Source organism: Canis lupus, chromosome 8 (genome assembly GCF_048164855.1).
Source record: "Canis lupus baileyi chromosome 8, mCanLup2.hap1, whole genome shotgun sequence".
In the NCBI taxonomy this organism is placed as follows: Eukaryota; Metazoa; Chordata; class Mammalia; order Carnivora; family Canidae; genus Canis; species Canis lupus.
The window spans coordinates 11,769,398-11,797,308 of record NC_132845.1 but is presented as its reverse complement, the minus strand read 5'-3'; the positions used below and the strand labels follow the sequence as shown (position 1 = coordinate 11,797,308).

The 27,911-nt window shown below is 34.1% G+C and overlaps 1 protein-coding gene and 1 non-coding gene across 32 annotated transcripts in view; both read right to left on the bottom strand.

Moving 5' to 3' along the window:
* ADGRL2 (adhesion G protein-coupled receptor L2) overlaps positions 1 to 27,911 on the bottom strand; it is a 619,854-nt gene that overhangs the window by 219,877 nt on the left and 372,066 nt on the right. For all 31 annotated transcript variants that reach the window (XM_072834231.1, XM_072834225.1, XM_072834226.1 and 28 more), the window contains exon 5: positions 5,078 to 5,119. The gene's annotated coding sequence lies outside the window, so the exon portion shown is untranslated. The remainder of the gene's footprint in view (positions 1 to 5,077; positions 5,120 to 27,911) is intronic.
* Positions 19,093 to 19,199, bottom strand: LOC140639222 (U6 spliceosomal RNA). Its single transcript, XR_012036014.1, has one exon. It is a non-coding gene; the product is annotated as a U6 spliceosomal RNA (small nuclear RNA).

Here is a 27,911-nt window from a genome sequence, read left to right as displayed (position 1 = left end):
AGGACCCTGAGATCATGACCTGAGCCAAAGGCAGATGCTTAACCGACAGAGCCACCCAGGTGCCCCAAAAACCCTGATTGTTAATAGAATGAGAAAAGATACACAATCTCATTAGTACTCAAAATTTGAAAATTGAAACTGAGGAATTTAGTCCAGATAATTCTTTGTTGTTGGACCATTTTGTGTCTTGTAGAGTGTTCAGAGTGTTCATCCCTGGCCCTCATCTATAAGAAACCAGTAGAATCCCCCAAGTTATAATAACCAAAAATTGCGAGATATTGCCTGGGGACAAAATCACTCTAGGTTAAGAACAACTTGCCCTAGAGAAATTTTTTTTAATTTTATTTATTTATTCATAAGAGTCACACAGAGAGGCAGAGAGAAAGAGGCAGAGACAGGAGAAGCAGGCTCCATGCAAAGAGCCTGATGTGGGACTCAATCCTGGCGCTCCGGGATCACATCCTGAGCTGCAGCAGACACTTCAACCACTGAGCCACCCAGGCATCCCGCCCTAGAGAATTTTTGTACAGATCCATTTATACATGCTCAAGAATGTTCATAGCAGCACCATATAAAGAGTAAAAAACAAAAGCAAAAAACTAGAAGCAACCCAAATACCCATCAGTGTTAAAGACAAATTACATCATACAATGGAATACCATATAACAGTGTCAACTAATGAACTGTAGTTTCGTGCTGCAAATCTTTGAAACTGAAGAACTTAAAGTTGAGTGGAAAAGATAAATACATATATTTTCATTTACATATCATTGCAAAACATGTCAACCAAACAGTAACAATATGTTTGGGGGTCCAAATACATGAAATAAAATTACAAGGAAAATAATAAAAGTTAGGGAGAATTTAGGATAATGTTTAGCTCTGGTTGAAGGAGAAGATAAAAGAATTGTAGAAGGGCACAAAGAGAACTTGCTTGAAAAGTCGCAAGGGACACAGGTATTCATGATATATTTCTTATATAGGTACTGGAAATTTTATTTTTTAGTCACTAAATATTTAAAATTTTTAAAAGGAAGCAAGTATTTTCATCTTATAAACTGTGAAAAGCAATGCAATAATACATCAGAAATGTCTATTTATTTAATAATTTTGATTTGTATGTTTGAACTGTCATGGTAATCATTTCTTAAGCCAATTTATGATATTGCTTAGGAAAGTTCTGAGTTTAAAACAAAATGAATTAACCACCCATCAAGAAAGACATCCTGTCTTTAAAGACAATGGCTATTAACAGATAACATATTTAACTAACTCCTCTAAAAGCAGAGCTTTATTATTACTGTTATTTCGAAACAGAATAATCTAGTGGCAGTAATCAATGCATAGAGTGAACTCCCTTTTATAAAAAGCCCATCAACTGTTTTTTGCTAATTAAGATGAATATTATTCCTGTGAAATGAACCAAAAAGTTATATGAAACCGGAAATCCCAAAAGAGATCTATAATCTACAATAATAATTGCATGCAATTTTAATCGAAGGAAAAGGAGAGAGCTGTTTTTAATCTTTGCTTTTTTCAGTAACTTAAAACTAATCAACCTGTTGGCCAATTAACAATTCTTTACTATTACTACATCTGACCTAAAAATTGACATTTGATATATTGGAAATTGTTGTGGAATTTTAAAAGATAAATGGCAAAGTAACTATTGGCTATAGTTAACTCTAATATGGAATTTTTGTCATTAATGAAATAAAGTAACAAATTTTTATTAATGTTCTCAGAAAGAAAATATATTTTATTATTCATTGAAGACTAGATGCTGTGACTATTCACAGAAATATGCATTCAATCTTTGTTCATTAAGTCAGAATTGGGAATGAGAGGAAAGATCTATTTTGTTGAAGTACAGATTAATTACACTGAGAAATTTGCTTTATTTAAATAGTTGGCATTTATCTGTAATCTACTAGAAAAACTTATAATGTTGAAGATTCATTCTAGTTTAAAGTTAGTTTGATTAGATACATGTCAAACAAAATATGTACTTACACTTCAGTTCATGTAATAATTCAGAAAATTAGTGGCTTGCTTAAGTTTGCACAGTTTAAACTCAGAAAGAAACAATTGGAAAGAGTAGATGTTTTAGTTATCCAATCATTTCTTACATTAACCGGATTTAGGTTATGGATGGAAAGTTTTGTGTTTTTTTCTAAAATGTCATATGGTATGTCAGTTGTACTAATGATAGAGTAGATGCAAAAAAGAGAATATGAATTAAAAATTTTGATTTCCCAATATATCAGATTAGCATCTTGGCAGAAATAAACCTATGCAAAATATACATTTCCATATACAGATAGGTATGAATTTGGCTTCCCATTCTCTAGAAAAGACTGATGCTAAATTTTTCCCTCACATTATTTACAGTGCTATTTAGAGCTAAGTGAGAAATTCCAGGTTAAGTTTTTAGGCACATTTAAAATATATGCAAAGAATATCATCAAAATACACAATATAGAATCTCTCATTTACACAATATAATTTGGATGAGACTCAATATAAGTGAATTTTGCAAATGAGTGAAAATTACCCTTTTAATCATTAAAACCTTTTCATTCTAATCACTCCAAATCTCACAATATTATGCTTTGTATAGTAAGTTTAAGGATACATCATTGTGTTATAAAACTGTAGGGCTAGAAAGGAATTCAGGTTTTATATATAAAAAAAAAATCTACCAGTATAACTCTCTGATTTAAGAGATCAGGAATTTGAAACCCAAAGTTTATTATATATCTTCTCAAAATCAAACAGCTAGTTTTTGGTCTCTCAGCTCTTACAGCTGGTAAGTAGGTGCCAAGAGACTCTAACTTTTCAATTCATTTCTCTTGCCCCTGGAAGTTTTTATAGTATCGTTTCTAGCTTGTGAGCTAGACAATGAGAACAAATTGTTTTAATTTTATGTAAACTCAGAGCACGTGGGATGGAAGTGAGAATTTGGGAAGCATTAACATGAACAGGATTAAGATACCTGCTAGAGCACTTTTTTTCTTTCCTAAATTTCTTCTTTCCTAAATTTGTCATAAGACAAATTGGCTTATGTCCAGATAAAGTTGCTGGATATTTGACATATAACTGCAATTTATATTTTTATGCTAAGTTTTCACCCTATAATAAATCACTCTTGAGAAGAAATTTTTAATCTCAAAATATCCCATTTGTTCTGCTATTATGTTTACTATTAATACATGATTTATTAACTTTATTTAGGTTAAAAAAACTCTTGTGCTAACATATCCTTATAATTGCCTAGTTGTTTATTTTGCTTTCTTTTAATCTTGGACCTTAAAATAATTCTGCACATTAAACATGCAGAGATGATTATTAGTTGTAGATGAGTAAAGTACACAGATTTTAGATCAAGTTTTTTGTTATTATTGAGTAGTTTGTGATTTACTGATTTAAAGTGTGAGTTATTGTAAAAAGTTTAGCTTTATGTTTTAGCCTTTTCCTAGCTAGACCTTCTCTCTTTTCAAAAAAAATGCTGTTTATTTATCTATAAAAAATTTTATTTCTAAGTAATCTCTACACCTGATGTGGGGCTCACATATACAACCGTGAAATCCAGAGTCACATGCTCTACCAACTGAGCCAGCCAGGTGCCCCTAGACTTCTTCTGAAAAAGTTCATAAAATATCAAATTCTTATATACTGAACACCAATGTGAATCTGCAGATTTTAAAATTTCAGTTTTAAAATGTTTATTTTTTCACACACATATGCCTGAATTCTAGGAGTACTTTTTTATTGGAGTAAAATTAAAGTGACAGCTCTACCCTCATTTAAAATCCTTCCTTGTCTTTTTTTAAATACAATTAATCTTCAATTTATATTTTTGGTACCTTCTGAGATTAGATGGAAGGGTTTTTTTGCTTTTGTTTTTGCTTTTTAAAAATTGTATGAGATCATTTTGATTCTGCAATTGGCACAAGAGGTATTTCCTCTGTTAAATATATATACATATTTCATTAATAATAAATACATTGTTTTGCGTAGCCTTTTCAAATAATGCTTTCATTCTGATTATAAAAATAATACACATCTATTATAGGAAATTCAGGAAATGAAAATGGAGTGAAGACTATTAAACCACCCACATTCCCACTGTTTTGTGCACCTTTTGTGAGACTTTTCCCGAGCCTACAGTATGCTCTCAATTCCCTCCTGGATACACACGCATATGTATACACAACATTTAATGTACGTATTCTGTGCCCTGCTTTTTCACTTAATAGAACTTTTTGATGTTTGGTTTATCTCAAAGAGATTTTTTTTTTTTTTTACAGTGAGAAATTCCTTCTTTTTATAGCAAATACCCAAGACCACTGGAGGAAAAAAAAAAAAAAACATAGGAGATAGTAATAACTTGCTGGGAAATATCATTTTATGTTGACCTTTCCCATTCAATAAAATTAATTTTTATTGTTATTTGAATTGTAAAGAGGTTTTGATTAAGATTAAAACTAAATATTACCTTTTTGCATCATAAAAACAAAGGCAAGAAAACTATGTGTTTAAACAAAATCATATAGTAGCTAGCTTGCCTAGAAGTTATGATATATGCTCTTAAAAAACAAACATTTTTAAATTCACAGATGCTGCAAAGCCCTGGTCAAACATAAATTACAATCAGTTTTTATGTAACAGTAAAAATTCCAAAGGACTCTGACTCACCCACTCTCAATATGTATCACAGATACGCTTTTTCTTTATGCTCATAGAATATAAACCACATTTATTTCTATATCTGTGTATATTTTAAACTAAATTACCCCAGAAAACAAAATATTGACTACACTGTGTTCAAATGAAATACAACAAAGAAAACAGAAACTTTATATTCCCTCCGAAGAGCCTATAGCATATATGGTCAGAATTTTGGAATGCTTATAGAATTTGAATGCAGCATCCATTTATTTCAAAAGTATAAGCCACCTTATAATTATTAAATCATTCAATATATTTAGCAAATGCCACTCTGCTTTTATTATAACAATTCCTTTTTCTTGTTTGTGTTGAATACTATCATATATAGAAAAAGCTCTTTACTTACCATTCTGGGAAAGATGAAATTTATCATTATGCCATAAATACCCTGGAAAGCAAAGAAAATATTATTATTTATTATACCTCCATCCACAGGGGTTCTAACTGCCAAATGTAATGCATCAGCAGCAAAACAAAAATGAAGTAAATCTACTGCAGAAAACACAAATCAGTGTTCTAAGAATTATTGAACATGTATTACATGCCTTTGGATAGAGCTACTTTAAGATTAAGCAATTGTGATAAGTAGTTTCAAAGTCAGAAATAAAACGTTTTATTTTCCCCATATAAATATTTTAGGATTAAGAGAATATTTTCAATGAACGGTTTTTTCTTCTACCCTTTCACTCCGTGGAATCTTTCATTGATACACATGGAATAGCTACCTAAACTCTTTAAGGGAAAACTGAAGGTCATTCTACTTTCTTGAAGTCACATTAATGACCATTTGAAAAAAAATGTGAGTTAGTTTCCTGTTTGGAATCTTGAACCAGAAATCTGATGTAGGAACTGAGAACCAAAATCAGGAGTCCAAGCTCCTACTTTTTCACACTAAATAAATGATAATAAAGCATTATTTATATTTTTATTTTTTTGTTGATTAAAAACAAGGTTCTAATTGCATCACATAAAAATAAAACAAAATTATATATTAAAAAGCCATTTGCTCCTGAATTTATTGTGCTTTTTAAAAATTTTCAATACTTTCACATTTAATAATTAGTACAAAATAAACTTTCTAATGTCAATAGTTCTAATATAAAGAAACATGTCAGGATGTAAGAAAATCTGCTTTTCTCATATCCTGATAATATTATTACATATTGGCCATTTTCTATTCCTATATTTATTTATATTTTTAATTTCATAAACTTAATTTGGAGAAAAACATAAGGAGTTCATCTCCCTCAACCCCTCTACCAAAACTAGATGATAGCTAAGGAAATTTAAGTAGATAATATACTCAGAAAAGAGTTTTTACTTGAATTTTAGGATTCAGGATTATTTTTGAATGAAGTAATTTTGAATAAAAATTATCATGTGTCAATGTAATCTAATCATTATTTCTGAAAAAGCTAATGTTTCTATAAATGAGAACTAGCTAAAATTTCAAATGACAAATATATATTTTTAAGTAAGCTCTATACCCACCATGGGGCTTGAACTCATGACCCCAATATCAGGAGTTGCATGCTCTACCAACTGAGCCAGCCAGGTGCCCCTCAAAGGACAAATATTGATGTTCACAGAATTTACTGACTTTTTTCTGGAGAGTAAAATGAAGATTTGAACTGTGTCCTACTTAGATTTTGACATCAAAGATAACATATTTTTTAGACATTTTTATTCTCAGAGAAACATTTGGGTAGAAAATGTGGAAAAAATTATGTGGTGATCCACGAATTCTGCCTATGAGTGTAGTTTCTTATAAGAACACTGTTTTCCTACTTAATTAGAAGTATTAATAATTTATTTTGAGATTTGTATTTATTGATTTTTAATGAAATATTTTAATGTAAAGAATTCTTTAACTTAGAAATACTTTACTGTATGTGGTGCTTATTCCCAAAGAATTATTGATAAAATTTTTGATATTATAATTCATATTTATAATTTCCAAACTGCTACAAAAAAAAAAAAAAGCAAAGTATTTTTAAGCACCAGTTCCTGAAGAGGGCAGCACGTTCTAGATATTATTGAATTCTAAGCTCAAATATGACAGCTTTGGCTTTAGTACACTTTTTTTAAGAACTTGAGGGGAAAAAAATGGATATTTTTTTATAGATGTCTGCTCCCATGATACAATAAACTAGCAGAAATTCTAGGCAGCTGTAGACCAAGGTCAAAACTGTATTTGATTATTAAAAAAGAGAACATTCAAATTAGACACCTAAAGCAATGTATTTAGAAAGGGAACAACAAAATACTAGTAAGGAGACTTTCCATGAGGAATGTGTTTTATCTTAATACTGTAGATAACTTTTCCTATTGGCAGCGCATTGACTGTCAAAACTACTAAAGGGGTTAGATTTAATTATCTCACTTCTTGCACATTTCATCTCAATTGCTATGGCAACATTCAGTTGCCTCAGCAGCAATGCACACTTTAATCAGATATTTCCTCCTTATTTCTCTATGAGCCAAAACTGTATAGTCAAATTTACAACCAAGTCCTGATGAATCTGATAACACTTCCTACAATTTAATGGGCAACTTGCCTCCACCCACACATATAAATATTTTCAGAGAGGCTTGTAACTATTGAACAAGTATAAGACTTGATAAGAATATACATTTGGACTTCCCTATTTCACTGATTTTTTTCTCTCTTTCTCCCACTATTCCTATATTAGAAGTTTTGGACCAATTTGAAAATCACTCCAGCGAGTCACTACCATGGGCCATCTAACCTCAATAGGAGAGCCAATGAGTAAGGGAAACAACCTCTCTCATTCAAATGCCAACCCTCCTCAAGAAGCCTATTGGATTATTTGCATTTTGTCTGAATATACTTGGAATTGGCACATCAAAGAGCCTCTTTCTATTTCTTGAAAGCAGGTAAGAGAAGGAAGAAAAATAACTGAAGACAAAGCAAAACCTGATGATATAGGAGGAAAATGGTAAAGTATCAGACTTAAACAGAGGGCTAAGCATGAAGAAAATTTAGTCAAGCTTCAGAAATAGTAATTTTAATGAGAAGAAAAAGGATGATGCATTAAATTGTTGATGTCACGGGTGAATATTAACCATCTGCATTGTTGGACAGGTCATCATTTTGGATTTTGCAAAAGACTAGAGAAACTGTTGTGGGCATACAAGGAATACTCAAACTGTCTTCAAGTCTGATTTAAAGGATTAGCCTATTATATTTTCATAAATGCTTGGAATTTTTCAAATAATAGCTATATCTTAATTTGATATTATATAATAAATTTTTTAGAAACTGTAATTAAAAAGCAAAGTGATCTAAGGTCTTCCTAACAATTTTAGTGGCTGCTAAAATTTGTATTTAGATAGCAAACATTTTATCCTGAAGTTGTGATAGTTCTCTGGTGAGAAATTTAATACCAGTAGCTAACAGTAATATTTCAGCATGACTTTTCAATCACCACTTAGTAATGTATAGTAAAATTTTCATTAATGAAAGCAACCAGAAAGATGCTTTCTGTAGCTGGGTCTACCAGTCTGATATTTTAATAGCAATTTCTAGATTGTATCTTACGTGTTATAGACCTCTAAATATGGCATTCAGTCAATACTGAACCAAACATAAAAAAAAAAAGATTACTTAAGGTACAGGTTGTACATATTTTTAACTTTAATTGAGCTGATTATTAACAGACTACTGTTCAAAATGTGGTTATTGAAAATATAGCTGTTCATTAATGATGAAGTTTGGATGCCATATAACCTTAAGAGTAGCTGAAGGAATAGTAGTTTTTGTTTTTTGTTTTTTGCTTTTGTTTTAAAGATTTTATTTATTCATCCATGAGAGACACAGAGAGAGAGGGGGGGGTGGGGAGAGGCAGAGACACAGGCAGAGGGAGAAGCAGGCTCCATGCAGGGAGCCCGATGCAGGGCTCCATCCCAGGACCCCAAGATCATGCCCCGAGCCAAAGGCAGACTCTCAACCACTGAGCCACCCAGGCGCCCCAGGAACAGTAGTTTAATTAAAAAGAGAAACCTGCAGAGGAAGAGAAGCATGGAACCTATCTTCAAATATTTGAAGGGCTTCTTATAAAAGAGGCAGTATCTTAAAAAAGCAAGACAAATGGTAGAAATTTTAGAGAAGTGGATTCTAGCTCTATATAAAGAAAATTTTAAAACAATTAAAATTTCTCAAATCATGGCTCAAGCTACGAAGCAGTCAGTTCCTTGTCTAGACATATTTCATAAACTGCATACGGACTCTTTATTTCCTGTTGCTTGAATTCTGGGACAATATTGTAGAAAATGTGGTAGAACCACTCCACAGATTTAGGTGTGGGGGTTCAGAGGCGTCACTTCTTAATGAATTTTTCAAGTATCAGTGCTTCATGTCAGGATGGAAAGCTAGCAATGATCTGCAAAGAGCATAGTCAGCAGCAAGTTTGCAAATCCTACTCTGGAGAAATGGTCTAAATGAGAAAAACAAACAGTTCTTAGTGAAGAGTTATCTAAAACCTCCAAGGAGACATGTAAATCGGTCCTAATTGGCACTCTTTCAAGAACCTCAATAGATGCCAGGGAGTGACTAGGGGTGAAGAATGAGTTTCCTTTTCAGTCTTGACTTGGCTCTTCTACCTCGAGCTGGGGTGCTGCCAGACAATGTGTATGCCGCTGACTACGTTAGACTGGTTCTCTAGATGAAAGGATTATTTTGGCACTATCCTCAAACTCTATATTCACTTAAGAAATAATAATTGCTCAATTAAGGGTCCAGAGCTTTTTTTCCTGCACCTAGAGAAATTAAAAGTTGAAGAGAAAATTGCACACGATATGAGAATGTTCATCTTCACCACGATTGCTGAATAAGATAAGGGAAAGTTGTAACTAATTTGAAGATGATAAATACACGGAAATTGCTGTTTCTTGAATCAAAGCAATGGGCACGCTTTGTGATCAGATCCTATAAAGTTCTAGTTTATGTTAATTGGAAATAAACTCTTTTTACTTGGTTGGATTTTTGAGACTTCCTGGTGTGATCCTGCTCTCAAATCATATTGAGGGGAACAAGAGGCTCACAAAAGGTCTTGCATTCTATCTAACCCGAACGTACTCTAGCGCTGTTGCTTGGAACATGAGATCTTTTGAGGAATGACGGTCTACCAGAAGCATCTGTTTCTATCCAAAGAGCTGGTGGCTAGTTTTGCAACTGTAAGGAAAGCTAACTTTAATTCTTACGCTCAAAGAATATGGGATGTTACATACTCTCTCCTGCTCCTCCGGGCTTCTTCAAATCAAACCTTTATATTAACTTATGTTGTTTAAAATTCTATCTGGTGAGGTTTTGCTGGCAAATGGTCTTGAAGCTTGTTTCCTAACTGCTCATCCCCAAAAGCTTTTACTAGCCAATTCCATTTGGTTGGCTATACTCCAAAACAGTCTCTGGTGAACGAAAACATTATCTACAGAGAAACAGAAACTTCCATGGCACCCTGGAGGAACTTTTTGATCCAAAAGACACTACTAGTAAACCAAAGTGTCATTGCAAATTCATGAACATTTCCTTATGTCATGAAAAGCAGTAGGAGGAAAGGGCTGCGTTTGTGCAATGGCTCTTCCATGTGTGTAAACCTAGTCCTCAACTTGAGATCAAAGACTGTCTTCAATCAACAAGTATTTATTTAGTGCATACCATGTCTGAAGCTTAAAGAGTCAGAGAAGGACAAATAGGAGCTATTTTAAAATTGTACTATTTGTTGAATGAATAAAGAAAGACCTATTGCTGTCCTATAAAAAACCTTAATCAGCTATGAGATTCTAAAGTTAACACGAAACAAAGCACAGTATCTCTGTCTTGTCTCTATCAGTTAAAATGTTTAATCTATTTTATGCCACAGAAGGTTTTAATATATTTCAACAGCCAATTACTCCCCTCATTTAAGTAGTTTTAACAATAGTAAAAAAGCACAAATCATGCTGCTTTGCATGATATGGCCCTGCAGCTCTACATCTGCCCATTTGTACTTCTTGTCTATGGAGCATAAGGTATCTCTACTAAACCATTACTGTTCTGATTGTGAGCTTAATGAAGGCAGGGAAAGTCTGTTTTTGTTTGCTTTCTGGCCAGTGCAACAGTGCCTGGTAAATGATAATAAGCATTCAGAAAATGATTATTCAATAAATAATAAATAAGAAGAATGAAATGGTATTGACCTAAATGCAAGATTGTTCAGGAAGGTTAGTGTGGCTTGGAATGGTGTTAGTTTGATGGAAGCTATGGGATTTTTCCATGGGTCCTTCAGAAATAGATAAAATTTAGATGGGGGGGGGAGGGAGGAAATAAGGTATTTCTAGTGGTGTTAAGATTATAAGCAAAGGGATTGTTTGGATGCAGAGATATTAATGAAAGGATTTCCTTCTTCTTGATGGAACTGTGCATTGGGTTATGGGTTAGTGATTTTGGTTGGTTCAGATTAATGGATATTGTACAGTGGTGTTTCTCAACCTTTAATTTGCATTCTTGGGGACTTTTTTAAACTGCAGACTCTAATTTAGTAGGTCTGGATTGAGGTGTGACATTATCTAACAAGTCCCAGGTGATGTTGGTGCTAGTGCTCTACTCTGAATTGTGAGACTGTGGAGGATCCTTAAAGCTAGACACAGTCATTTGGGCTTGATACAGCAGGTATTTGTAGACTACTCTATGTTCTCCAGTAGTTATAGTATGATTAAAACTGCGTTTAAGAAGATTAGTGTGTCAATCTTATGAAAAGTATGCTAAAGAAAAGAGAATGTGGATATAGGAAAACCAGCTGGGAGGCTGTCTTACACTTTATCTGCATATTTCACAGATTTGGTTTTCAATTACCTGTTGATTGATTAGTTTGTGTGGACATGGTCAATTCAAAACTACTTTCTCAGTGGAATAACTGCGCCCACTGACTTTTTTGAAAACAAGTCAAGTTTGGGTAAAACACATGGGGAATTCATGAATGCTCTTCCCTTCCTCTCCATCTGGAAAAACTGCATTCCTTATTAAAAATAGTTGAAATGTTAGCTCCTCTGTTCTTATCATACTATAAAATTGTAATTATGCCCTCACATTGTATGTCTCAGACTCTGATCTTATTATATCATAAAGATAATAATAATAATAATTAGCAATAGTAGTACAACTAGTGTTTTTTGAGTGCTTATTAGTAGTGCCAGGCAAATTGCTAAGTTTTATAATTAAATCCTTATAACAATGCTGTGAGGAATACTGCTATTATCATCCCCATTTCTACAGTTGGAAAAAAGAGTACTTGCATGTCTTGATATGGCGTTAGCTACATGCCAATAAATATATTTATTCAGAGAATGATTAGTCAAGACGTGTTTTAAGAAATCACGGATTTCTTTTTTTTTTTGATTTCTAAAATTTATTTGAGAGAAAGAGAAAGCAAATGAGGAAGCATAAGCAGGGGTGGGGAGAGGGAAGGAGAAGCAGACTACCCACTGAGCAGGGAGACTGATGTGGGACTTGATCCCAGGACCTCAGAACCATGACCTGAGCCAAAGGCAGACACTTAACTGACTAAGCCACCCAGGTGTCTCAAAATCACTGATTTCTTAATGTAGCTTCTATTTTTGCTTGCTATCTTTGTTTTTGATCCTTGGTCTCAAATAATTATAACAGATAGGAATCTGTGAGTGTTTCCTATGTCCTAGGTACTACTTTATGCAATTTACATGTGTTGTCTCACTCAATGCTCATAATAACCCTATGATGTAGATGTAATTATTACTCTTGTTTTACATATGAAGAAAGTGAGGCACAAAGAGATTAAATAATTTGTCTAAGTTTCCGTATATAGAGCAGAAATGTAGTCTGAACCCACTACACTGTGTTACTACTGATCTTGGTCTAACTTGTCTTTAGTAACATGGAATTTTGAGTGTTTTCTTAAGTGAACACTGTAAATTTCTTCAAGTCATAATATTTGTGAAAAGTTAATTTTCTCACAAGAAAGAGTCCATGAAATGGAAGAGGTCATATTGTTATATTTTTGCTTCCATTAGTATATCACAAGCCTGACCAAGAGGAACTCCTCAAGATTGGCAGACATTTAGACATGGGAAATTTTTTTTTTCAGTGAAAGGGTAGCAAATCTCAGATAACCTGTGGTCCCTATACTCCTCACTTCTCCAGTCATACTCTAAATCCCTCATGCCTGCAACTTAATTCCACAAAAGAATAATAAGTATTCTCTAAATAGGGAAAGGAATATTCAAAAGATAATCTCCTTTAAACTTTTTTTTTTGGCTTTAGGGAAAGCTTGTGAGGTGAATAATGATAATCTTTCAGATATTTTAAATGCCAGATAGGATAAAAATTATTACTTGATTGACTATCTAAACTAGCATTCAGGTACAAGTAGAATATCATATTCCATATGAGCTTAATATTCTGAATTTTAATATTTAAATTTCAAATGGAAAAATTGATATTACAATGTCATAACTTCTGAAAATACGCACTTGCATATTTTGTTATAAATAAAATTATCTGATTTTCCCAAGTACATCAATGTATTTTCGAGTATATCCTTTTTTTAATTTTTTTTTTTTTTGTAATTTGAGAGAGAACATGAGCAAGGGGAGAGACAGAGGGAGAGGGCGAGGGAGAGGCAGACTTTCCCGCTAAGCAGGGAGCTGCGGTCCATCCCAGGACCCGGGACCATGACCTGAGCCCAAGGCAGATGCTTAACAGACTGAGCCACCCAGGTGCCCCAAGCATATCCATTTTTGAGAACACATTCAACTTACACTTCATAAATTTACTTGCTCTTCTAAATTTGGCTGTGTCTGTTGCACACGCAGACATTGATAACATTGAATAGATACAGTGATATCTGTAGCTCTATCTTAGGTTTCTCCTCATCCATGGCCTGAATGGCCATTTCCTGCTGGAAATTTATTCAAATCCATGCAGGGAGAGAACACTGCAATCTATTATTTGCCACACTATTTAGAAGTAGTTGTATTATAGTAATGTAAGTAAATACAGAAATGCTATCTATCCGCATATTATTTCTAAGTTTTCTGCCCCAAGGAAGTATCATACTTTTCTGTTTACATAATATTTATTTATGTTTTAATACCTATCTTAGAGATTTGGATCCTTCCTACTGAAGTACATAAAAAGATGTTTAACATTTAAACAAAAGAAAACAGAAAGCCATAACTACAACCATTAGTACCAAACATTTGAGAAGTCTTAATCATTTTCACTGGAACCCCCATAAAGCATAATTGTTTTTTTAAATTATTTTTCCTTCTTTATTTTTATTTTTATTTTTTTCCTTCTTTATTTTTAAATGGAGGGTCCTGCATTCTATACTTCAGATTGTATTATACAAATCATGAAATATAAATGACCTTTCTATAAGCTGAATACTGTTTTAGGATTATGACAATATTTAATGGAAAATATTGAATTTGAATTTTTTAAAAGTTATTTTCTTTTTTTTAAGTTATTTTCTTACTTTGAAACAATTTCAAATCACAAAAATGTTGCGACTGAAGTACAAATAACATTGTTCCTGAATGATCTGAGAGTAATGAAAACCCATTACTCCTGAATACTTGAACACATTTTCCCCAAAAACAAGGACATTTTTCTTTATAAATGAAATACAGCCACCAAAATCAGAAAATTGATACACCATTATCATATGATCCTCAGACTACATTTAAGTTTTGCTGCTTGTTTCAAAATACTCTTGATAGCCAAAGTATCCAGTCTAGAATCAAGCACTGTGTTTCATTATTATTCCTCTTTTGTCTCTTTTAATCTAGATTTCTTCAATTTTCCCATTATTTCCATGGATTTTTAAAAAAATACAATTAGTTATTTTGCAAAATGCTCCTCAGTTTAGGTTTGTCTACTGCTTTCTTATTACTGAATTTAAACTATCTGTGTTTGCAGAATTGTTAAAGTGATGTGTTCATCTTACAGTATCCTATCATTTGGTACATTACTGCGATAACTGTTAGTATTAACTCATTTTTAAGGTGATCAATGCAAAAATAATTTTTGTAAGTATATTGTGGAGAAGTACATTAACTTCCTTTTTTAAAAGATTTTATTTATTTATTCATGAGAGACACAGAGAGAAAGAGAGAGGCAGAGACACAGGCAGAGGGAGAAGCAGGCTCCATGCAGGGAGCTCGACATGGGACTCAATCCCGGGACCCCAGGATCACGCCCTGGGCTGAAGGCAGACGCTAAAGCGTTGAATAACTTTCAACTTACTTACTTATGTCAATATGAACTCATGGATATCCATTTTATCCAATAGGTTGTAATCTGCTGTTATTATTATTCTTATCCACTTTGATCTTCAAATAGTCTCATATATGGGCAGTGTGATCCTTTTTAATCTAACTTCTTTCTTTGACATTTCCCTGGCATTGTTTTGAATATTTTCATATTTATGTCACAATAAGATAGGCTCTTTTTCATGCCCCAGCTCTACAAACAGCTCTTCTCCAAGCAGTCCTAGTTTCTTTTATTCAGAAATGTTATTTAGAAACCAAGATTTGGGAGGTAGGTGTGCCTGTTGCTTTGGGTGTGTGATTGTTCTCAGGATCTGGAATTAAGGAAATATATGTAGGAAAAATTCATCTATCTATCATCTATTTTTACACACACATATATATATTAACATATATCTATATCCATACACTAGGAGTTCACACTGATATGTCAGTTTTTAAACCAATACCACAGGATCCAACAGTTTCTCTCTTTTTATATTTGTAACTACTTCTTCAATAATAAAATCCCTAACTCCCAATTATCCTTAATATATATATTTACTTGATCAACTTCTTTATGTATATCCAATGTCCTATTGCTGCTAAACATCCCAGTCCTCCTCCCCTACCCCCACATGCTCTTCTCATCCTTCTTTTTTGTTTTTTTTAATTTTATTTATTTATTCATGAGAGACACAGAGAGAGAGAGGCAGAGACACAGAGGGAGAAGCAGGCTCCGGGAGCCCAATGTGGGACTCGATCCCGGGACCCTGGGATCATGCACTGGGTGGAAGGCAGGCGCTAAACCACTGAGGCACCCAGGTGTCCCTCTTCTTATCCTTGTTGAGCTCCAACATTGCTCTTCAGGCTACTGAGGCTCTCCCCTCCTACACTCTCTATGGATGCTAACCTTACTTGTCCTCCTCTAATGAGTTTAGGACTAAATTGTTTAGGAAAGAGAAGGGAAGATGGAAAGGAAGATGAAAAGGAAGAGAATGAGAATTTTCAGTAGTTTTAAATTATTTATATGCTGTGTAGATTCTAATGCTATTGCATATTACATATTTAATTGAAAACTCTTCTTATTGAGAAACTAAAAACAAGATAACAAGTCTACTTTAACTAGATTTTACATATTTGACAAATATTTATTGAGTACCTACTCTGTGCCAATATAAATAATTTTTAGTAAAAACCCAATTAACTGAAGTTCTCAATTAATCAATATATTTTACTTACTTACTTTTCAGGGAAATTGGCCAATTAAAAGAAATCACATCCAAATTGAGGATTTATTCCAAACAAGGTCAGTCATAAAGTCAGTATGGATTTTACTATAAGTCCCATGAAATATATTATACTATATAAAAGTGATATTCAGAATTATGACCCTGAAAAGGAATATGAAACTCAATCACAATCTAAATAATGTTAGAAATATTTTCAGCAAATGTTTTATTCTGTTAATCATAAAACCATATTCCCCATACAACCAATTTCTAGTTTATTTATTCATTCAACAAATATGTAGGAAGCATCTATATGTGTCAGGCACTGTTTAAGAAAATAAAAATCTATTGAAATTCTTGTTCTGATGGAGTTTAGCATGTAGTGAGTGAAAAAAAGACAAACAGGCAATATGTGCTATTCCAGGTTATTATAAATCCAACGAAAAAAAGATAAAGCTAGGGGAGCTGCCTTAGCAGATGGTTAGTTTAGGTTTTCCTTGCCATCAGTTTGTCATTTATCCAATGAGATTCTTTCTCAACATGAGAAATATATTGTTCTCATATTTGCTGGTTTTCTTTAGTATGTTTGGGTCAAATTTATCATGAACTCTTAGTTGTATATCTAAATCACTTTGCACACTGGACAGATATCAATCAAGATAGTAAATAGGGGAAGGTAAAAGGTCAAGAGAGTTATTTGGGGGAAGCAGTTTGAGTGTGTTTTTAAAAAAGGAAACTTTCTTATACTGCTTCTGTTTTCTAAGTGAGTGAAGATATCTTCATAATGTTAAAAAGCTTATTTTTGTTAAAAAATATTTTCACAGTAGCTATTCACTATTTGAATTATACTTCAAATAGTATGCTGATAGAGCTTATGTATCCTTGAACAAGAATGAATGGAAAATGAAGTGAAAATGAAGTGATTGAGGTAGACAAAAATCTGAAAATCTTTCTATTGTTCATTATCGTAATTTCCAGATATGTATATTTTACTAACTCCCACAAATGGTGACTCTATTTTAACTCCCACAAACAGTGACTCTACTTTAATAATTTGAGTAGTGGGGAGGCCTGGGTGGCTCAGCGGTTGAGCATCTACCTTCGGCTCAGGTCGTGATCCCGGGGTTCCAGATGGATCGCGCATCAGGTTCCCCACAGGGAGCCTGCTTCTCCCTCTGCCTGTGTCTCTGCCTCTCTGTGTCTGTCATGAATAAATAAATAAAATCTTAAATGATAATAATAATAATTGAAATTGTGGATATGGCCCAAAAACCATCTATTATTGTCAAGCAAAATTTGGTATTTTATTCCTAAGCTCAACAATATCTGTCCACTCCTATGTTTGTGTTATAAGTTTAAAGAATTGATAATATCAGTTTAACAGAAAGAAAAATTAAAAAATGAAAGTGGTTACATTCTAGGATGGATTAGTAAATAGAAGTCAGTAGCACCTATATGTAAAAGAAACAGCACTGGACAGGAATTTTGAAACTTGATTTGAACTCTTCCTAGTTCTTGTTGGGTAACTTTGGGCAAATAACCCCTACTTTCTATATTTCTTTTTTTTTTTTTAAGATTTTATTTATTTATTCTTGAGAGACACAGAGAAAGAGGCAGAGACACAGGCAGAGGGAGAAGGAGAAGCAGGCTCCATGCAGGGAGCCCGACGTGGGACTCAAACCCAGGACCCCGGGATCACGACCTGAGCCGAAGGCAGACGTTCAACCACTGAGGCACCCAGGCGTCCCCAACCCCTACTTTTTTATCTCCAATCTTCTCTTTGGAAAAACAAAGATGATGTTAGTGTCTAAAGTCACCATTTAGAAACATGATCCTAGAGTTAAAACAAACAAACCAACCCGATAAAAGAAAAATACCAGCCTTATGTGTTTTGACACACACACTTTCTTCCACTACACACACACATACTACTAAAAGAAAAACTATTTTTCAGTCAAATAAGAGAATATGTTGAATACTCAATTATTAAAATTCCTATTCACTAAGATTAGTGTTCTGTTAGTTTCAATCCTTTCAAAAATTATAATAATCCTCTCAAATGATTATATTTGAGAAAAAAAAAGGATGGGAGAAATAGTTACATTATATTTCTCTTTTGATCTTTATTTTTTTGATAGGATTCACAAAAGATGTCTACATTTTAATCATTTAGACTTTCCATATATGCAAAAATACATTTTATGAAAAAAATCCTGATACATTATATATTGTTTCTCAAATAAATAATAATGTACAAGGTTGAATTAGTTTACTTATTCTCAGAGATAAGAGGATCCAAAATAACTTTTATACTATTTAAATTATAGGAAAAAATCAGTAATAAGTTTTATTAACTATAATAATACCTTGACTTTTATGTAACACATTTATTCATGGTAAAGAATACTTTACAAAATATGCATGTGATTTTTCTAGTTCATTTTCTTTTTAATTAAAAAAATGTATTTATTTATTCACGAGAGACGGAGAGAGAGAGAGAGGCAGAGACACAGGCAGAGGGAGAAGCAGGCTCCAGGGAGCCCGACGTGGGACTCGATCCGGGGACCCCAGGATCACAACCTGGGCTGAAGGCGGCGCTAAACTGCTGAGCCACTTTGGCTGCCCTCTAGTTCATTTTCAAATGTATTTTATAGTTTCAAAAATGTATTTCTTATACTCATTTTGCCTCCGTAACATTTAGCATCTGATAACTTTTCGATTTTAATGAATTATTCCTTTTGAATGTACCAGTTTAGTATATATATTATATACACATATATGCAAAGGCACAATGTTCACTAGTAAGGACCTTACAGTCAGTATTTAATTTTATTTATTTGTATTTTTTTATGTGGAATGCTTCAGGAATTTACATGACATCCTTTGTGCAGAGGCCATGATAGTCTTTTCTGTATCATTCCAGTTTTTAGTATATGTGCTGCCACAGTGCACACTATGGTATTTTAGAAATCAAAACCAAAACAAAAAACTTTCCATAAAATAATCAGAATATGCAAAAACTACCACTAATATTATTTACTTTTATTTATTTTTGTGCATTATAATATTCTATAATAAGTTCCATTTTATTTTATTTTTTTAACCAAGCAGTACCTGAATCCACTAAAAAATTTCCTCTGACATACTGACATGCTTTTATACCCCTATCTAAATTGATGAGCATCGGAATACTCATGTTTTTTGGCCTTAAGCCATTTTATAAGGTAAACAAAGTCACACGAGTATTTGTTAAAACCTCAACTACTAAACCAGCGAACTATCCAGTGGATGGCAAATTTGAATGGGAAGGAAAAGCAGCTCAGAGATCTTATTAGCTGGCTGGTACAATATACATAAAATGAGCAGCCTAGAAACACAGGATAGTGGTATTTATGTTGCAGTGATATTTGTTGTAAAGCTACATTCCCCCCTTAAAAATCCATAAATACTATTTATGTCTTTTTCACATAAATTTATATTCAAAGGTAGAACCCAATTATCTGTCAGAAGGATATTTTAAGAATGAATTGAAATCATATTTATAAAATTAACACTGTGTCCTAAGAGCTCAGCTCTGTTTTAAGTGCATTCATCTTCACAACAACACTGCACATATTAGGTTGAGCCATATGAAATTGCCATTTCTGTGGGTGAAAAACAGTTGCATATCAGCAAAATTCTATTTCGACCTCATTCTATTGTTTCAGGTTACAAAGGTAGAAACTGAGGACAGTGGTTAAGTAATCTGCCCAAGGAGAATCATTGTTTTTCTCATCTTACAATTGAGAAAGCTGATGTTTAAGGAAGAACAAGCAACTTTTCCAAGGATATGCAGCTACCTGCCTCTCAGGGAGTTAGATCAAGAGAGATTAGATCTGCTTATGTACTTTGTAAATTTCATATTGCTAAAAATGTTCAACTATTTGTGCTGTTCATATAAAATCTTCTCTTCCTGCTGTCATACCGGGTCTTTCATTCTCCCATAACCAAGGATTACCAGGAAATGATGCCTTTAGTTATCAAGATAAAAAGGCTATCTTATTTACTATCTTCTGAGATGTTCCCCCTCCAAAGTGGCAGGGTGACTGCAATCATCCATCCATGCCCTTTCTGTTATCAACTCAGTGCTAAATGATTAAGGTGCTAAAGTACTTCGGTTTGTTCTAAATTATTTTCCATGATGTCCTTGGGACAAATGAGGTGCAAGAGCTATTGGAGATAACATAAAAACGTTCATGAAACATCATCATTTCTCAAGTAGCACACAAAATAAACTTCAAACATAATTTCACGTGATTTAATTTGAGCTGGAACCAGGGACATTATAGAAAGTATATAAGCAGCAGAAAAAAAACAAAAAACAAAAAAACACAAAAAAACCTAAGTAGGGACATCTGACTCTTCTCTCTCTCTCTCTCTCTCTCTCTCTCTCTCTCTCACTCCCCCACTCTATTTCTGTCAATGCCCCTGTAATAAGTTAGGCACTTGGAGACATTATCTTTGAGCAGCATTTGGTGAACTGCACTAAGGGTAGGAGAGGCTGTCTTTAGCCCTGGCATGGAGATCTTTCTTAGCAACACGTACTGGGTGTGCTACTCCAATGAAGTACTTAAATACCATTAGTGGTTTCCTTGTAAAATTGAAGCTGCAACAGTTACAGTTTATCTCAATGGTTTGCCTGGACACAGAGGGTGTAGTAGTCACCAGCGCCTGCCAGTCAGCCTGCATGTGAAACCAGACTCAACCTGTATTTGAAATCTCTGCCACTTAACTGCCTATGTGACTTTGGACAAGCTTCTGCATATCTCTGTACCTCAGTTTCTCGTAGGAAACATATTAGTTCCCACCTATATAATTTAGAAGTATTTTAAATGGGATAATGCTCATAGTGTTTAGAACATTGCCAAACATGCTCAGCATTTAAATAGGTATTGATTTCTCATGAAATTTTGAGCATATCTTAATTTAACATTTAGAAACATAAGTGCTTTCATGTGTTCAGAGAATACTTAACCATCCATCAGGAATTTAGGTTAATTTCCCTAAGAAATGATTCATCACACTCCTTGCATTTAATCTTATTCTCACTTTATTTTCTAGATTTATCTTTAATATATCTTTCCCCACTTCCCAACATTTACATACCATCTTGGTTTTCCGAGAACAAACACACTTCATCACCAGTTATTTCTATCCTTGTCCTTTCCTTTGCTTCAATGTTGTAACACATTTCATCATTTCTTCTTATCATTTACTGATGATAACTGCTGTATTACTAAAATAGACATCAGTTGCAATTACAGAGTAGCTACACAGGGTGCTATTCCAAGCACAGAGAAATTTTTTCCTTGAAATTGAAGCTGATGTACTTGAGGCACATTAAAAACAAATTAAGATCCACTCACTACTACCAATATGGGTTACCACAACAAAAAATTGCATGTGGATATTATACACAGTAACAGAGAACTCATAGGAGAAAAAAAGTAGAACATGAGTTATAAATCACAGTAAGTTAATAGAAGACTGTTAGCTCTGATTTTCCTTTTTTTCTTGTAGAACCTTTTAATTACTGCATTTCTAATGCACTTACATTTGCCAGTAGTTCTCTTTTTTATTCTTCTAATAATAGTTCCTAAGGTACATCCTATAAATTACACCTTTCCTTTTCCTCTCCCTCTTCTCTTTAAACAATTCTGAGAGAGAGAGAAAAAAGAGCAAACTGTAATTTTAAGTAACTCCTTTGGATTAGTTCATGTGCTCCTTAAAAAAAAAAAAAAAAAAAATCTCCAACTGTCATTAGCACTGTGCTTTCCTGTCCCCATTCTTATACATGCCAATTTATAAGCCGCAGCATTGCTGCTGGCCTGCCGTTTTTCTATTAAGGCACCAACTCTAGACAAACAAGCCCTCTCCATTCACTCCCTACATTCTTTACTTTTTTAACTTGTTCTAATTCCAGGTTTCCTCTAAGGACCCTCAATTTCAAAACCCTTCATTAGGCTGACCAAAAGTACTTCTGTTTCCTTTTACACTATAAAAGGCTAGCTTTCTCCCCAATCTCATTTGTTCAGTTTTGTCTCTTAACCGCCTTACCTCTTACATCACTCTTTGCAAGGACAGTGCCGTTTTTTTTTTTTAATTCTTTAATCCTTGTCCCTCTATTTGAGAGGCCTCTGGAACTCTCACCTTCAGATTAAGGAGAAGAAATAAGTGTTACCACTGAACTTGCCAAACAAGTTAAGGGATGACTATCGTTCCTGCATTTGATAAAATGGCAACATATCATAATTTAGAAATCCTGGGAAAAGCAATTACTTGGGACAGAGAAAAATTTATGGCAAGAATGACTCTGGCAAATAATTAGGTATAAGAAGAATAGAAATTATTTTTTTTCCACGCAAAGATAGAGACATTCATTCACATAATAAATACCCCCGATCCTCTACTACACCAGAGTCTGGAATGATAATAATGATTCTAACAGTAAAATATCTTCTTGCTGGCATAAGTTATTTTTTGTTGCACTCTTTGCTTCAATTCTTCACTCTTCACACGTTGCCGTTCAAAGTCAAAAGGTACACATAAGACTTCGAACACTTGCTTTTAGGTATTCAATTCAATGTCATTTCCCTTAAACACTTCAACCGAAATAGTTTAAATTATGATAATAAAGTGATGAATTTGAAAAGTAAAATGTTTTTATCTCTCCCTTCCCTTTTCCTGCTTTTTTCTACCAGTAGAAGAAAAGTCCAAGAGTGTGACAATTTGAAGTAAAGCCACAAATTGGATAACAAATGTTTAGTGAGTGAAGTTGTTTATGGCCCCCAAGGAAATTATACTTAAGAAAATTTTGTTTCATGTGTTTTTACAGATTTGGTTACCTTTCTAGGGACGCCTGGGTGGCTCAGCGGTTGGGCATCTGCCTTTGGCTCAGGGTGTGATCCTGGGGTCTGGGATGGAGTCCCACATCAGGCTCCCCAGAGGGAGCCTGCTTCTCCCTCTGCCTGTGTCTCTGCCTCTCTCTCTGTGTCTCTCATGAATAAATAAATAAGATCTTTTAAAAAAATAAAATAAATAAAAATAAAATAAATAAAATAAATAAACAAATACGATCTTTTTAAAAATAAAATAAATAAAAATAAAATAAAATAAGATCTTTTTAAAAAATAGAGCCTTTCTATGTTCAACAAAGTAGGTAGGGAACATATTTTTCCCAGTTGAAAGGAGAAAAAAGTTGCATGTCAACTATATTTCAATAAAAAATAAAAATAAAAAATGTTCTTCACAGAATAAAAAAAGAGAAAAATAAACAAGTGGCATAGCTAGTAGAAAAAAGCAAGATTGAGGCTAAAACACAGGTTTTCCAAATCCTGGTTCGATTTTTTTCATCATAACACATCCCTCTTCCTTTTAAAAATACAATGCTAATGTAAACCAGCAGTCTTTTGTCATATGAATAGTAAAATATATACCACATTCACAGTTAGCTTATGTTTTATATATTTCATAGATATTAAGATATTTGAAAACAAGTTTTTATCAAAATCCTTGGTAAAGTTTGCACTTTCCTTTTATGTGTTCAATTTTTTGATAAAATTTTAATATATATATTTTATATACAGTAGGAAAAATGCCTGTATACTTTGATTTCAAAGTGAAGTGAATTTTGAAATTCTGAGGCATGACTCTGACATCAAAGATATTCAAATAATCATCTCACTGATAACATTAACTTGATTGAATATTGCAGTCTTCTTGGTTAGACATATTTAAAAGTTGTTTTCTGTTGCTTTGCTTAGAAAAGTGCAGCTTCTAAGGAGAATTCAGGCAGGAGCACTAGTGTGTTAGCTTTCAGAGAAAAAAATGGACACATTTGTGTAGAATTCACGTGCACCTTTAAATTTTAAGTGCAAAACATCCCACGTCTTGTGAAAAGTAAAGGTAATTCTCAATGAAATTTAACTGAATGTATGTAATTATCATGTTCTGAGTATGATCATTATTTTGCTAAAGTTGCTCTAAGGATATGGATCTTAGAACTCAAAGACTACAATCTCCCTGAACAAAGTTTCAGTATCTTAGTAGTTAGAACTCAAAATGATAAAATATACTGCCCAAAAGGTCTGTTTTCTAAAAGTAAGATGACTCTAAATTCAAAGGAAAGCATAAAATTATTTTTTGTATGCTTTTCTTTTCCTTATAATATACTTTTCTTTATCACTGGTTCCTCTTTTCCCATTTCCTGTATCTATTTTGGCCTCACTCTTCGACTTCATTTCACTGTAATTTTCTTTACCCTTATTCTATAACCTGTCACTTCTCTTAGAATTCCCTTGTCTCATCTTCACCTGAGATTAGCCTCTAGCCTATAATACACAAAAGGGGGGTGAGACCATTCCGTGTACTGAAAACATAACACTCCAGCTTATAATATATTTTTTTTCCATTTGAAGCCTTTCTTTCTGTGGTAATAGAAACCTTTAACCATGTCTTTCTCCATTCTGTTCTATAATCCATCACTTCGCTTTTCCACACTCAACTTGGAGGTTTTGACCCTCCTTCTCTATTACTCTCTTTGAGATCTGAACCTCTTTCATCCCTTTTGCTATATTGCATGCCTGTCTCCTCTCAAAAGCTCCCTACTTCTGTTCATGGCAGCTGATCCTCTAGATATCTCATCCAGGGAGGGGATGTAGAGGAGAAAGCCCACCAAGTGGTTTCACTTTCAAATACTAAATGTGAACGTTGGCTGGAGTGCCAAGTGGCAAGTCTGTGATAGTACAAACAGTAAGCACTATGGGGGCTCAACACTTTTGAATTATTTCCCTGTGTATATCTGGACTCCATATCTGTGTCTGAATAATCATGTGCTTGTCTCAAGTTTGTTAGGATTATTCAGTGTAGTCATTCAGACCAAAAGGCTGAAGCTGTAACAGAAATACTGCCAAGCCAAAGAGTTTGACTTAGGTTCAAAATAACAAAAAGTAATTAAAATATATTAAGCTATATTGTGTGAATGACAACTATTCAGAGCTCAAAAATAAGACGTCACTTCAGATATGGCTATTAAAAAGACTAGAAATCATATTCAAGGATGCCAGAAACTCACTGTGCTTTGTTGTGATTCAAATAATTCTTTTAAAGTGGATATGCATCCAATAGCGCCGTGTACTCGGTAACATTTGATAAACCCTTGTTTAAATGGATAGAAACTGCATAATAAGAATTTTGTCAGACAACTATTTGGAAGAAAAACTCATGAGCCACACTCTTCTTTAAAGTGACTTAACCCCACTAGTTTCCCTGTTGAGAAACACTGGTAGTGTCATGGAGATTTGCTTGGCAGGCAGGATAGATGAATCTAAGCTTGATATTTATAGGGCCTCTGCTGAGGTGAGTATCTCCCACTTCACTTACCTGCTTCATTTGTCAATCAGTATTTATTGTTCATCATGAACAATTTAGGTTCTTTTTCTCACAGGGCTGGGCTGGGATAGAAATAAATTAGTTTATATTATATCCTAATATAAACAGTTAACAAGGCCTTCCCCTGGCTCCTCAGTGCTTCAGGCCAGGACATTTTCTGGAGTGAGCTTATGGTTTTGTGTCTAAGGTAGAGGAAATAGGTTGATGGACTTTACCAAAGCACTAATCATCTATTGAGCACTACCTCTATCCAGCACTTTTGAAGATGTTTACATAAATAATCTCATTTTCAGGCTCCCAACACATCAATCCCCTTTTCACAGATGGGGAAACTGAGGCACTAAGCAGTTGAAGGTTATACAGCAAGTGGTTGAGCCAGGGATGCAACCCAGCAATCTGACTTGAGAGACTGCCCTTTTAACAAGTAAGGCTGTCCTAGGGTAACTGAGTTAATGAATTCAACTCCCATTGTGTGAAGTTGTGGTTTTGTTTTGTTTTCTGTCTGCCAGGCTCACTTCACTGGGTTGAATTATGCTGAATAGATTGCTTTGTCTACAGTGGCCAGCACAAAAGGTTTTGTTGTTGTTTTGTTTTTTGTTTTTGGGTGAAACTCCTACTCTTGGCCTGATTATTCCAAAAGCAAAATACCAGCATTATCAGGAGGACACTAGGTCACTGTCCCTGGGCAGCAGGTATAGAGAAGCCAGGGGAAGGAGGGACAGAAGAAGCCCAAGTCCTGCTGGCAACAGCCCTATAACCAGATTAATTGTGAAGATAGAATCTAGAGAAATGATCACTTTGGTCACCAGGTTAAGGGTTCTAGCCAAAGAACACAGAGTTCAGGGCCTAAGGTAAGGCTAAGAGAGCACAAGGGAAATGAGGTCAAAAACACAGGTGTTAGAATACCAGACTACATCAGGAAAACAGGAGTAGAAAAATTATACCACAGCTCAGGCTCACCATGTAGGATGGGGAAAGGTCAAACTGCCGGATAACAGAACAAACAGTGCACTACACTTGGGGTCCCTTCTGCATCTGTAGCTACCATAAGAACCCCTTTGAGCCTAGCCTATCTACTTTTTCTGTAAGGTCCTGATGGTGAACACCAGGAGCATAATCTCTCACTTTTAGTTCTAGGTTCCTAAACTGGTGGAGCTATATCTAGGAATGTGTAAAAAGGTTTCATTTTCCACTCTGCTTTTTCATTGACCTCCTTGTGTTGGGCTATCTCTTCTGAGGGAGAATCAGACAGACTGAAGAGCTTCTTCAGCAGTTGCTGACTATCATACTAGAATCTACTATAGGAGAATAAGAGCTAGCTCAGAGAATCCGTCATTCTTCTAGTCATAAGAATTAGGACCTTGGATAAGAGAGATATTGTTTGGTATATTGTTTATAAGTTAGCTGGGCATTCAATCTTGACCTAAATCCAGAGCCTGCTACATTGTATGGCACCCTAAAGACATACTTAGGCAACACTGATTCATTTCTGCATTGCAGGATACCCAGTTTGTTTATTTATGACATTATTATTTATTTAAATTTAGTTCTGAGGCCACCATGATCTGTCTTACCAGGTAGTTTCAAATTCTGAATTCTAACCGGGTTTCAGTTTGTTCTCAAGTCTTTAGTTATATTCAGTGAATCAACAGATAGTTTCATAATTTCAAGAATAATATTTTATGGGGTAAACATATTTGGGGTTGTAGAATTTGGACATCTTCTAGTTTCACAACTATAAATACAAACAGATACACATTGTTTTAATTTTAAAGGCCAGACCTGAAAGGTTCCACTTGCCAGGATGACACTAGAAGCTTCCTGGCCAGTATCCTGCTTATTGTTTAAGTCAGCTTCTCTTCGTGTAGTCAGATCATGCTGACAGTATCATAGGCTCTCGAAGAAATGGAAAAGAAGTGTATTCTATGAACTCCAAGTATGTAAATACGTGAAAATATCTGAGCCCACGGAAATATTTCCTCCTTCGTGTTTCAGACGTATAAATTAGAAAAACTGGGCTCTGTCAACATGACAGAAGTTGTCATTTTGGAACCCTGGTGAGAGATTGGGACTTCTCCAAGCTATCAGTGGAGAAGAACAAAATCCTATAAATGGATGGGGCAAGAATGCTCACATAAAACTCCAGCTGCTATCTCAATCTTCATTCCTCATAAACTTGTCCTCAGTGACCACTTCTACTCTGTTCATGATATGCAGAGTCCAGAACACTGAAGA